Here is a 14872-nt window from a genome sequence, read left to right on the forward strand (position 1 = left end):
CCTACATTCAGTCGTGCGGCCGCATGGTAGACTCCAACTTCTATTCTCTTCAATTTAGTCCCTTTACTTGAATCTTTCACTTCTAGGCCTCTTTTCTTCACTCTTTCCATTCCATCATCCCAAGGCATCATCAATTGGCATAGGGTTCAATCAATTCCTTGATTTGTTCATGGGGTCAACTTTTGGGTAATTGCACCTTGGTCCTTGAACTTTCACTTTGTGTCATTTTAGTCCTTTTTCGCGTCTTTTCTCATAAATTTCACCATGTTCATCGGTGTTCCCTACAATTCACAAATGTTACGAAATTAAGTTACAATTCAATTATTTTGCTCGTAATTAAGTCATGTTTGTGACCTAAATAAGTGTGCAAAAACACACTTATCACGCGTCCTCGTCCATGCCCTCGTCCTTTAAAACTAGTATTTCCCTTTTCTTCCTTGTTTTTCAATGTGAGCTTTGGTTGTAAAACCTGCTGCAATGGCTCCTTCCTTCTTCGATTAAGCTTCTCTTCATATGCTTCCAATGATCCGCATAATTCTTTAATTGTCATATCTTCCAAGTCCTTCAATTCTTCAATGGCAGTCACCACGTGATCAAATTTCTTACTAACTGATCTAAGGATTTTCTCAATCACCCTTAAATCAGTCACATCTTCATCAAGCCTCTTCATTTGGTTTGCAACGGTCACCACTCTTGAAATATAATCTGACACCTTTTCGGATTCCTTCATTTGAATAGCTTTAAATTCACCTCGTAGATTTTGGAGGCAAACTTTCTTTGCCTTCTCCTTTCCTTTGCAGGCAACTTGAAGCATATCCCATAATTGTTTTGCTGTAGTGGCATTAGAAACCTTCTCAAAAGTGGCCTCATCCAATACTTGGTGAATAAGAGAAACGGCCTTGATCCTTCCTCTTAGTGTTTTGTAATGGATCCCTTTGTACTTGGGTGAGAGCAGCTAGATCGATGGGAGCCTCATAACCATTCTCCACGATATCTCATGCATCATGTGCACCAAGTAGTGCCTTCATGCGGATACACCAATTATCAAATTTCTCTTTGGACAGTTTTGGAACTTGGAAGGGGATCATGTTGGTATTTGCCATTGTTTCTAGTATTGTGACTCTGATACCACTTTGCAGAAAATAGAAGTGGACTTGGGAGGAGGAAATGATTTTCTATTCAATTGTGGACTTGCCTTCAACTCAAGATTACATAAGTATTTATAGGACTATCACATACGTTCATCCCCTCAATTTAATTCTACTACATGCACCACAATTTACTAGGTACACATTAATTAATACTACATGCATACATGAATCACAATTAACTAGGTGCATATTAATTAATAATACATGTATTTCAAACTCCTAAATTCATGAAACTAAATTAAATAGGTTAAATGCATGTTTATTTTTCTAACAGTTTAGCACAGTATTAAACCCTTTTTGAAAAATTTCTATTACAGTTGAGGTTGATGTAGCATATTCCAATTTTTATGTGTTAATCACTGTTTTTGTTTATTATTTTCAAATATTTTTTTATGTGTTTGACGAAGCAAGCTGGATCATCCCGGAATATTGAAGCTACTTGCAGTGCACGGAAGGCCATCGAACTATATGTTTTTCTTTGAATTCTACGAGGGTGGAAACCTCGCACAGAAGTTACATGTTGAAGGAACCACCCCCCCCCCACCCCACATATCATGGATTCATGGTTTCATTAGGTATATATGTGATGGATCGTATACGTGGAATTTTTGCCGCAAAACGAGATGGTTAATGGAGTTTAGTAGAAGGAAGGTTTTGTACATTAATTTCTGGCAACACCCGAAGAATGGTTCAGTTCTTACGCAAAAATCTTGGAAGTTCTACATAAATGTCATGACATGATTTCACTTCAATGAGTTCAATCTTTGAAGGCACATAATAGTTGATGCTCTTTTACGTTTTCTTTCAAACTTGGAATACTACTTTAGTTGGTATAAATTGTTGGGAAGAATATCAATACTCCTTACGTTACTGTCAACTGTGTAATATAGTTGAGACTCATGGATTCTTATTTGTTAGTGTAATGACTTCGTTTAAAATTCTATAATATAGAAGTGTTTTAGGCTGCTGTGTTGATTCTGTAATTTATTATCAATGGCGATGATGTGATAAATATTTCACTAGGCCTGTTTTTGTATGCAACAGATGGATTTTTGGGAGATGGATTTTCGTTCCAAATTAGAACCGTAAAAAACTCATGTTCTAAAACAACTTACTTTACTGTTTTATTTACTGTGACGAAGGATTATGCGTGTGTAATTAATGTAAGACGGTACATGCTGCATGGAAAAATTCACATTTTTAATTTAATTTTCAATCTCGTTTCGCTGTAAATGATATAGATTCTCGTCTCTCATCTGTTATGCTGGTTTTGACTAGATTTTCTCAACATCGGCTTATTATGTTTCTGGTGTAGTGTGGTATTGTTACAACCCACATTTTTATCTAGTCAAAATTAATAGTGGAATTTTCAAAGTCAAGTCCAATGAGGACTTGTATGAAATAAATCATTTTTATTGGGACTTGATTGATCAAATCATTTTATTTGGGTTTATTTTGCAATTGGCAAAATATGAAGGTTGAATTGGATATATTTAAAAGTTTGGAATTTATATATATACTTTTGGAAGTTAAAGGATTAAATGTTGCTAAAAAGTGAAGTTAAGGGACTTATTATGCAAATTTTGGATTTTGGACAATATATTCAACCATTTGACCAAATTTTCACCCAGTTTCACACACACACACTAAAAACGGGAAGAAGCAGAACCGGCCAAGAAGGAAAGAAAAAGAAGAGAAAAAGAAGAAGAAAAAAAAAAAGAGAAAAAGAAGAAGAGGAAAAAAAAGGTAAGGTTGATTTCTTCAAATTTGGGTTGAAATTTTCCATTTGTTTTAGGTGATTAAGTATGGTTTATATTAAAATTTTTAGGGTTTTATCATGTAATAATAAAATGTTAAATTTATGTGATATATGTGCGATTTGGAGCTCAAGCTTAGGGATTAATTATGTTTCAGTTTTAATAAGGTGTTTAGGCAGTGAAATTGTTGGAAACCCTAGAATCCGATTTTGGGGATTTTAATTAATTAATTGTGGAAGTGATAATATAAATGGAATATTTCACTTGGGAGTTGATTTTATGGAGCAAATGTATATTAGATGGGTGGGAATTATGGTCACTAGTTTCATTAAATTGGAAAGTAAAATTAGTTTTAACTTGGGAAGAAGGTTTTGTTGATGAATTAGTTATTAGAAAGTGGGATTAGCTCCATTGATCAAAAGAATATTTGGGAAATTCATTCGAACATCGACCAATTTTAGTTAAGTATTAAAGAAGTAGATTTTAAAGTTTCTTAATTTAATAGTGGTTGATTAGTCATTTTGTTACATATTACAGGTGGTGACGAAGAAATTGGCAAAGCTTACCGACCGACCTAGTCTGTAGCTCGTATTGAGTGAGTGGATGAAAATTAATTTTACAGCAATAAGTATTTATTCAATTTATATTAAATTAGAAAATATATTATTTCATACAGTTGATTTGATAGCATGATTTTCAGAATAAATTTGATTTATAATAAGATGTTTTTTTTAAAAAAGTTTCATTCAGTTCAGTTAAATCATTTCATTAGCATGTTTTATCGATATTACGTATTTCAGAATATTTCAAGTTATTTTTAAAAACCACCAGAAAGTACTCATGTGATTTTACCTCGTCTGCACTGGTGTGAATGTGTTTCCACAGTGTATGACTTCATATGGTTATTTTACCCACTCTGCGCTAGTGTGAATGTGTTTCCACAGCGTATGATCAGTATAGTGATTTTACCCGCTCTGCACTATTGTGAATGTGTTTCCATAGTGTATGACCATTTTATAGCTCGTATGACCAGAATTTCAGAATTACAGAATTTCAGAATTTAATGACCTTGCTATGTATATCGAGATTAATCGATACACGAGTATGGTTATTCATGGTACATTTTTGGTGTGATGTTTCAGTATTACATAGCTTATCAGATTTTAGAAATAGATTTTACAGTATTTAGTTGATTCAGTTGAAAGAATGAAGATTTTAGTTAACGTATTGTGAAAGGGAATTTTTACTATATACTAGTGTTCAGAAGGGTGTTATAAATGTTAAAGTATACTTTTACAAATATCCACTCACTGAGTCGCAAGCTCATATTTTTGTCACCTTATTTCTTATCAGATAGAAGCTGCGTTGAGCCATATCAGAGCTTGTCGTTCGACGAGTTGAGCTTCATCGTGTCATTGTTTGTATGTCTCATTTTGTTAATTCATACCACATATATTTTGGGGAGTAATGTATTTTGTGTCAAAATGTATTAAGTCTCATACCCATTGCATATTTTGTGTATGTTTTGAAATGAAGTGGTTTGGTGGTAAAAAAAAAGGGGGAAATTTTCTTTTTCAGTACAACTACTTGAAGAATTGGTATTTTGATGGGCCGGTGTACCCTATTTTAAAGCATGTGTATATGTTTGGGATTTTTGATTTTATTTTCAGGTGGTTTTAGTCCATTTTTCAGAGGAAACTCTGCCGAAATTTTTATAAAATTATAACAGTCAAAGCATGTCAAGTTCGCCTTGGTGGTGGGTCCGACACTTCGCTGGTATCTACCATCAGCGCACGACACGTGTCGGATCCATTGGGGTGATCGGGACGGGTCGTGTCAATTGGTATCAGAGCATGGTTATAAAGTCAGTTTGCATGGTTTATTTGAATTTTGTTCTGATCATATCATACATATTTTATAGTTGGAAGTCATGGCTCGTGGTAATAAGACACGCAGGCTCCAAGATAGGTCGTCTCAACCACCAGCTGCTCCTGATAGGGATGCTAGTTGGGTCGAGGAATCAGTTCATCCGACCCATGATCAGCGGAGATATGGGGATGTAGCCCAGCCTGATTTAATAGTTGATAGGATTGCCACCGCTGTTGCTTCTGCTCTACGCAATACAGATAAAGATTATAGTATAGAGTGGGCTACTAAATTAGGAGCTAAAGTATTTACAGGCACAGCTGATCCAGTAGATGCAGAATCGTGGATGGTGAGGATAGAAAGAATATTTGATGTAATGGATTGCCCTGATGATCGAAAATTACGACTAGCTACTTTCTTGTTAGAAAGAAGTGCTTATGATTGGTGGAAGTCCGTACAGGGTAAATATGTTGATCCTTCTGTAATCACGTGGGGCGAGTTTAAAGATGATTTTAATGAGCATTTCTACCCTCGTTTTTATAAGACTAACAAACAGAATTTATTTTTGAGACTAGTACAGACATCAACAGTGGCGGAGTATCAGAAGAAATTTCTAGAATTGTCAAAGTATGCTGCTGCTCTGGTAGCTGATGAAGTTGATAAATGCAGAAGATTCGAGTATGGCCTGAAAGAAAAAATTAGATCAGTGGTGACTGCATCAGGGTATGAAAATTTGGGTGAACTTGTAGAAGCAGCATTAAGGGTTGAGAAAAGTTTGTCTGAACGACATGGTGGTCAACAACAAATGAGACCAGAAATTGGAAGCAGTAGTCAGACATGGGTAGGAAGATCTATGACTAGGCCACTGAGGAGGGATCGCAAAGGAGGTGGATTAGGTGTTTCCACTTCTGGTAGTTTTAAGTCCAGATCTCATGGTAGTCAGAGCTCGAGGTCAAGTTAGGGATCAGTACAGTAGCCAGGGAGTAACCTACTCAGACTCAGAGATCTTCTCAGAGATCATTTACTCCTGGACAGAGTGATAGCTCTGGTGTGGCCAGATTTCCCCAGTGCCAGTTGTGCGGGAAATTTCACCCTGGTGAGTGTCTGAAGGGAATTGGAGTGTGTTATCATTGAGGTTAGACGGGACACATAAGGAGAGAGTGTCCAGTTCGTTTCCAGCAGGGTGGCATTCCACAGGGGGTTTCTTTGCAGTCAGGTGCTGGCATTTCTAGACAGAATCAGAATACTTTGGCAGGCAAAGCAGGTGCTACTAGTGCTACTCAGTCTGATGCTGCTGGCAGCAGTGGTATTAGACAGAAAGGCCAGGCTGGACGACCCAGAACTCAAGGAAGAGTCTTTGCAGTGACTCAGCATGATGCCGACGAGTCACCTGATGTGGTTATGAGTACGTTATCTATTTTTGGCAAAAAGGCTCGTTCTTTAATAGATTCAGGTGCTACACATTCATTTATATCTTATGCATTTGCTATTTATGCGGACCATATGTCAGAATCATTAGATAGTGATTTGGTGGTAGCAACTCTTGTAGGAGATTCACTTTTAGCTAACAGTGTGTACAAAGATTGTGTGATTAGTGTGAATGATCATGAGTTGAAAGCTAATTTGATTCCACTTGATATTCATGATTTTGATGTGATATTGGGCATGGATTTTTTGTCTGTGAATCATGCATCAGTTGATTGTTTTCGCAAAGAAGTGGTGTTTCGAAGGCCAAGAGAGCCTGAAATCATTTTTAGTGGTGAAAGCAAAATACTACCTTCATGTATCATATCAGCACTTGATGCTAGGAGATTGCTTAGAAAAGGTTGCCAAGCATATTTAGCTCATGTGATTGACACTCAGATCACTAAATTGAAACCTGAAGATATACCAGTGGTAAAAGATTTCCCTGATGTTTTTCCTGAAGATCTTCCAGGGTTACCTCCTGATAGGGAAATCGAGTTTACTATTGATTTGATTCCAGGGACTACCCCTATTTCACAATCACCTTACAGAAAGGCTCCAGCAGAGCTGAAGGAATTGAAAGTTCAGTTGCAGGATTTAGTTGATAAGGGTTTCATTAGACCCAGTGTATCTCCATGGGGAGCTCCAGTCTTGTTTGTGAAGAAGAAAGATGGCACAATGAGATTGTGTATTGACTACAGACAGTTGAATAAAGTGACAGTTCGCAACAAGTATCCGTTGCCTCGCATTGATGATTTGTTTGACCAACTTAGAGGTGCCTCAGTGTTTTGAAAATTGATTTACGTTCAGGTTATCATCAGCTCAGAATTAGAGATGTTGATGTACCAAAGACTGCTTTTAGGTCACGGTATGGCCATTATGGGTTTTTGGTGATGCCATTTGGGTTGACTAATGCCCCTGCAGCGTTCATGGACTTGATGAATAGAGTGCTTCGCCCATATTTAGACAGATTTGTGATTGTTTTTATTGATGACGTCTTAGTTTATTCTCGCAGTAGAGATGAGCATGCTGAGCATTTGAGGATTATTTTGCAGACTTTGCGAGATAAGCAGTTGTCTGCTAAGTTCAGCAAATATGAATTCTGGCTAGATAAAGTTGTATTTTTGGGTCATGTTATCTCAGCTGAAGGTATTTATGTAGATCCTCAGAAAATTGAAGCAGTAATGAAATGGGAATGCCCTACTAATGTTACAGAAGTACGGAGTTTTCTTGGGTTAGCAGGTTATTATAGTCGATTTGTAGAGGATTTTTTCAAAATTGCTCTTCCTTTGACTAGTTTGACTCGAAAGAACTCCAAATTTGTGTGGACTGATGAATGTGATAAGAGTTTTCAAGAGTTGAAGAAAAGATTAGTTTCTGCTCCTATACTTACTCTTCCATCTCCAGGTGAGGAGTTTGTGATTTATAGTGATGCTTCACGCCAAGGATTGGGTTGTGTTTTAATGCAGAATGGGAAAGTTATAGCTTATGCTTCTAGACAATTGAAGAAGCATGAGTTAAATTACCCAACTCATGATTTGGAGTTAGCTGCAGTAGTGTTGGCATTGAAGATTTGGAGACATTATCTTTATGGTGAAAAATGTCAAATATTTACTGATCACAAAAGTTTAAAGTATATATTTGATCAGAAAGAACTGAATCTGAGGCAGAGAAGATGGTTGGAGTTGATTAAGGATTATGATTGTAAGATTGATTACCATCCAAGGAAAGCTAATGTGGTTGCAGATGCTCTCAGTAGAAAGACTAGTTCTTCCTCTTCAGCTAGTGCAGTTTATGCTTCTTTGATTTGTGAATTCAAGAAATTGCATGCTCATTTGTCAGCTACCACTTCCGGTGCTGTATTAGCTCATTTTCAGGTGAGGCCTACTTTGATTGATAAGGTTAGAGAAGCTCAATCTCAAGACCAGACATTGAGAATATTGAAAGCAGAAGTTGGTACTGGGTTAAGAACGGATTATGTGATTAGAGATGATGGGGCGCTGGCTATGGGTAATAGATTATGTGTTCCCAATATTCCAGAATTGAAGAAAGAGATTTTGGAAGAAGCTTACAGTTCTGCTTATGCTATGCATCCAGGCAGTATTAAAATGTATCATACATTGAAAGATCATTATTGGTGACTTGGAATGAAGAAAGAAATAGCAGATTTTGTATCCAAATGTCTTATATGTCAGCAGTAAAGCCAGTTCGTCAGAAAATAGCAGGACTTTTACAGCCATTGCCTATTCTAGAGTGGAAATGGGAGCACATTACTATTGACTTTTTATTTGGTCTTCCTCGTACTCAAAATGGTCATGATGGAATTTGGGTGATTGTAGATCGTTTGACCAAAACTGCCAAGTTCTTGCCGATCAAAGCCACTTATACTTTAAATAAGTTGGCAAAGTTGTATGTGGATGAGATAGTGAGCTCTTATGGTACTCCCTTATCTATTGTGTCAGATAGAGACCCTCGTTTTACATCTAAATTTTGGCCCAGTTTGCAGGAAGCCATGGGTACTAAACTACATTTCAGTACAGCTTTTCATCCTCAGACAGATGGCCAGTCAGAGAGGACCATACAGACTCTTGAGGATATGTTGAGAGCTTGTGTTTTAGAGCTGAGGGGTAGCTGGGATACTCATTTTGTCATTGATGGAGTTTGATTACAATAACAGTTACCACTCTACTATAGAAATGGCTCCTTTTGAAGCTTTATATGGTCGGAAGTGTAGGACACCAGTTTGTTGGGATAAAGATGGTAAGAGGAAGTTAAAAGGCCCGGAATTGGTTCAAATGACATCCGAAAATGTGAAATTAATTAAAGAAAAGTTGAAAGCAGCTCAGGATAGACAGAAAAGTTATGCGGATAAGCGCAGGAAAGACCTTGAATTTGCAGTAGGAGATAAAGTTTTTCTTAAATTATCTCCTTGGAAAGGGGTGTTGAGATTTGGCAAGCGAGGAAAGTTGAGTCCCCGATATATTGGACCTTATGAGATTATTGAGCGGATTGGTCCAGTTGCATATTGATTAGATCTGCCCAATGAATTATCCCAGATCCATGATGTTTTTCATGTTTCCATGCTTCGCAAGTACATTGCTGATCCTTCTCATGTTCTGGAGTCTCAGCCAATTCAGTTGAAGGAGAATTTGACTTATATAGTAGAGCCAGTGAAAATCTTAGACAAGAAAGTGCAAACCCAACAAAACCAGACAGTTTCACTTGTTAAAGTACTTTGGCAGAATCATACAGTAGAAGAGGCTACATGGGAGAATGAGGATCAGATGCGTGCTCAATATCCTCGTTTATTCATTGCCTAGTCAGTTGCCAGTTGAATTTCGAGGACGAAATTCTTTTATGGAGGTAAGATTGTTACAACCCACATTTTTATCTAATCAAAGTCAATAGTGGAATTTTCAAAGTCAAGTCCAATGAGGACTTGTATGAAATAAATCATTTTTATTGGGACTTGATTGATCAAATCATTTTATTTGGGTTTATTTTGCAATTGGCAAAATATGAAGGTTGAATTGGATATATTTAAAAGTTTGGAATTTATATATATACTTTTGGAAGTTAAAGGATTAAATGTTGCTAAAAAGTGAAGTTAAGGGACTTATTATGCAAATTTTGGGTTTTGGACAATATATTCAACCATTTGACCAAATTTTCACCCAATTTCACACACACACACACACACACACACTAAAAACGGGAAGAAGCAGAACCGGCCAAGAAGGAAAGAAAAAGAAGAGAAAAAGAAGAAGAAAAAAAAAAGAGAAAAAGAAGAAGAGGAAAAAAAAAGGTGAAGTTGATATCTTCAAGTTTGGGTTGAAATTTTCCATTTGTTTTAGGTGATTAAGTATGGTTTATATTAAAATTTTTAGGGTTTTATCATGTAATAATAAAATGTTAAATTTATGTGATATATGTGCGATTTGGAGCTCAAGCTTAGGGATTAATTATGTTTCAGTTTTAATAAGGTGTTTAGGCAGTGAAATTGTTGGAAACCCTAGAATCCGATTTTGGGGATTTTAATTAATTAATTGTGGAAGTGATAATATAAATGGAATATTTCACTTGGGAGTTGATTTTATGGAGCAAATGTATATTAGATGGGTGGGAATTATGGTCACTAGTTTCATTAAATTGGAAAGTAAAATTAGTTTTAATTTGGGAAGAAGGTTTTGTTGATGAATTAGTTATTAGAAAGTGGGATTAGCTCCATTGATCAAAAGAATATTTGGGAAATTCATTCGAACATCGACCAATTTTAGTTAAGTATTAAAGAAGTAGATTTTAAAGTTTCTTAATTTAATAGTGGTTGATTAGTCATTTTGTTACATATTACAGGTGGTGACGAAGAAATTGGCAAAGCTTACCGACCGACCTAGTCTGTAGCTCGTATTGAGTGAGTGGATGAAAATTAATTTTACAGCAATAAGTATTTATTCAATTTATATTAAATTAGAAAATCTATTATTTCATACAGTTGATTTGATAGCATGATTTTCAGAATAAATTTGATTTACAATAAGATGTTTTTTTTAAAAGTTTCATTCAGTTCAGTTAAATCATTTCATTAGCATGTTTTATCGATATTACGTATTTCAGAATATTTCAAGTTATTTTTAAAAACCACTAGAAAGTACCCATGTGATTTTACCTCGTCTGCACTGGTGTGAATGTGTTTCCACAGTGTATGACTTCATCTGGTTATTTTACTCACTCTGCGCTAGTGTGAATGTGTTTCCACAGCGTATGATCAGTATAGTGATTTTACCCGCTCTGCACTATTGTGAATGTGTTTCCATAGTGTATGACCATTTTATAGCTCTGCGCGCGTATGACCAGAATTTCAGGATTTAATGACCTTGCTATGTATATCGAGATTAATCGATACACGAGTATGGTTATTCATGGTACATTTTTGGTGTGATGTTTCAGTATTACATAGCTTATCAGATTTTAGAAATAGATTTTACAGTATTTAGTTGATTCAATTGAAAGAATGAAGATTTTAGTTAACGTATTGTGAAAGGGAATTTTTACTATATACTAGTGTTCAGAAAGGTGTTATAAATGTTAAAGTATACTTTTATAAATATCCACTCACTGAGTCGCAAGCTCATATTTTTGTCATCTCATTTCTTATCAGATAGAAGCTACGTTGAGCCATATCAGAGCCTGTCGTTCGACGAGTTGAGCTTCATCGTGTCATTGTTTGTATGTCTCATTTTGTTAATTCATACCACATATATTTTGGGGAGTAATGTATTTTGTGTCAAAATGTATTAAGTCTCATACCCATTGCATATTTTGTGTATGTTTTGAAATGAAGTGGTTTGGTGGTAAAAAAAAAGGGAAATTTTCTTTTTCAGTACAACTACTTGAAGAATTGGTATTTTGATGGGCCGGTGTACCCTATTTTAAAGTATGTGTATATGTTTGGGATTTTTGGTTTTATTTTCAGGTGGTTTTAGTCCATTTTTCAGAGGAAACTCTGCCGAAATTTTTATAAAATTATAACAGTCAAAGCATGTCAAGTTCGCCTTGGTGGTGGGTCCGGCACTTCGCTGGTATCTACCATCAGTGCACGACACGTGTCGGATCCATTGGGGTGATCGGGATGGGTCGTGTCAGGTATGGTAATGAGCTGACACATTAGGATATTCACAATTACTGATGACTAAAATCCTTCATCTTTGTACCCATGTAATCAGACATCCTATGAGAAAATGCCACAGAGAGGTTTTGGAAGGATGCAAAAGATTTTAAATTGGATAGTTAACAAGAAATGAAGCAGCAGTAGGTGGAATAATAAATTAGGTGCTGAGTTTCTGATATTCTTTTAGGTGTAAATTTGAACACAGCAATATTGAATGTATAAATCTTAATTAAGAATGTCTTCCTTCTCTATTTGGATCCTTCTTGACGACACTGTCGTTTCCCACCTTAATTCCCCATTCCTCGAACACTATATTTAGTCTCTGCACTGTTCTTTTCTTTTTATTTTATCTAATTTTTATACCTGCTCGTCGTATTTTTTCCAGAAAAAGCTCAGCAGTATCTGCATGAGTTTGGAATTGTACATAGAGATGTGAAACCAAGAAATATTCTTGTTGTTGAAATGTGGAAGCGGAATTATCCAGAAATTATAAATTTATTTAATTCAATAAATAAGATCGTTTAGATATTCACGTGTACCATATATCAAAAATAAAGAATTTGAATTTTTACCTAAATTAGATGATAAATCTTAGAATTAATTCTGAACCACGAACTTCTAACTTTTTGAATCACGAACTTCTAGCTTTTTAATGTCAAGAACTTGTTGCTTCAAACCTCCAAGTCTTCTATGGTATTCTTCACAATTAAAACCACACCAATGAGTGGGCACATTCTTTTAATTAAATCAAAAAACCAAACATAGAAGAAAAATAGTATTTTCTCTCTCCAAAATTTGAACACTATGGAATTATATCTAACTTCTATTAAAAATGGGAAGGAAATAGCACTATTCATTCAACAGTAAATGAATACCATATTACTGTACAAAATGCAAAATGATGTTTTTTTTTTATTTTTTGGTCTTCACGCATTCTTCACGCAACCATTCATATCAGTCATTTTTCCCTGTCTTCCTTCATTTCTTAAAGAAACCTCCCATGCTTCTTTCCTTCATTCTCCCCTCTCTTCTATTAATTTCTTTTTTTCTTTTCTTTTGTTTCGTTTTCCAAATATTTTGTCTATATGATGTTTGATTTCGTCTTCTCAGTGCTTAACATTCTAGAAGTCCTAACCCTCTATTTTATTTTTCTTTTATAGAGGTTTGAAGCTTCCATCATAGAACAATCGAAAGAATTATTGAAACAATTTTTGGTAAGTAAATATAGATTTTTGCTAGGAATTGAATGTATGTTGATTTGATTTTACTGTGTGGTTTTACTTCGATTTTTTTTAGAAGGGTCCATTTTAATCTTTTTCAAAAGATTAAGGATTTTATTTTATTTTACGAGACAAGCCAGGATTTATGGCAAAAGATGAAGTGGTTCTAATGGATCACTTGGGTTAGAAAAAAGCCCACGTCTTTAGCCATTCAAGTTTGGTGAGTTCTGATCTTGAATTTTTAATGATGTTTCGTTTTTTTATTTTTATTTCTTCTGTTGAAAGGTAAATAACGTAGATTTCTTGTTTGTCTGTGATTATATAGCTGTTTTAGCTCATTCATGTTATTTCTTCAAGTTGATTAGGCAAATAAGGTGAAGAAAATTAGAGAATTTTTATTTAAAAAAAAAAGATTTTGGTTTTGTCCATATTCTATAAGCAGCCAGTTATTTGAGTGTGTTCAGGTGTATTTTAGTTTATTCTTTACTATTATTTTAACATTGCCATATGCCATAATGAATGGAGAAAGAAAAAAATTTAGAAAAGAGAAAAAACAACAACATTTGCTCCGCACTGTGCGGAGTTGCGCCACAGTATTTTTTATTATTTTTTTTAGATTTTTTTGTCCCCTTTTTTTATACTTTTAGCAATTTTTTTTCTAAAGTAGAAATATGAGATTTCTGGTAGAATCTATTAAGTGGTCATCAAATTTGTTGCCCAGAACTTAGATTTCTCTTTGATTTCCTAATTCTATGAAATTTTTAAATTAAGTTGTTTGTGAATGCAATTTAGTGATAGAGAATATAGATTAATAATAGTGTATTTTTTTCTATAAGTTAGAAAATCATAGAGAATTAAAAAAAAAAAAAAACTTCTCCACATAGTACAAAGTGCGAAAGGTTCAAGTGAACTCTCCGCACTATGCGAAGAGTTCATAAGAGGGTTCAAGTGAACTCTTCGCGTTCTGCGGAGAGTTGGAAGCAACCCTCCACACGGTGCGGAGAGTTCTCTGAACTGTGTAGAGGATTTTTTATTTTATTTTTTACTTTTAGAAATTTTTTTTATTTTAGCTTCTTTTTTTTTTTTTTTTTAAAGTAGACAAATTTGTTAAATCATAGAAGTTAGATTCCTCTTTGATTTCCTAATCCTATGAAGCTTTTAAATTAAATTGTTTACGAATGTCTTTTGGTGATAGAGAATATAGATTAATAATAGCGTATTTTCCTCTGTAAGTTAGAAAATCATAGAGAATTAAATAAAATAAAATAAAAACCTCCTCCGCATTGTGCGGAGAGTTTAAGTGAACTCTTTAAACTCTTCGCACTGTGCGGAGGTTTGCTTCCAACCCTCCGCACAGTGTGGAGAGTTCTCGTGAAATCTCCAAACTGTGTGGAGAGTTCGCTTGAACTCTCCGAACTGTGCAGAAAAGTTTTTTTTTTATATATATATTTACTTTTAGCAATTTTTTTATTTTAGCTTCTACTTTTTTTTTTTAAGTAGAAATATGAAATTTCTGGTAGAATCTATTAAGCCCTCGTTTGTTTCTCATTTTTTGGAAGAATGTGAATGAAAAATATAGGTGTTTCGGGACCCACACAAAAGATAGAAATTCAAATTTGGTGGCTTGATGTGATGAATAACGATCATATTTTTTATTTTAATGAGGAAATAATGGGAACCAAACAAGGGCTAAGTGATCATCAAAATTTTTTTGAATCCTAGAAGTTAGATTCCTCTTTGATTTCC

The 14872-nt window shown here is 34.9% G+C and overlaps 1 long non-coding RNA gene across 1 annotated transcript; it reads left to right on the forward strand.

Annotated features, from left to right (window-relative positions):
• The first annotated feature begins 10474 nt into the window (after positions 1 to 10474).
• LOC111369170 lies at positions 10475 to 11704 on the forward strand. Its single transcript, XR_002698068.1, has 2 exons — positions 10475 to 10649; positions 11397 to 11704. It is a non-coding gene; the product is annotated as an uncharacterized LOC111369170 (long non-coding RNA).
• The last annotated feature ends 3168 nt before the right edge of the window (positions 11705 to 14872 follow it).

The sequence above is a fragment of the Olea europaea genome, chromosome 2, assembly GCF_002742605.1.
Source record: "Olea europaea var. sylvestris chromosome 2, O_europaea_v1, whole genome shotgun sequence".
Taxonomy (NCBI): domain Eukaryota; kingdom Viridiplantae; phylum Streptophyta; class Magnoliopsida; order Lamiales; family Oleaceae; genus Olea; species Olea europaea.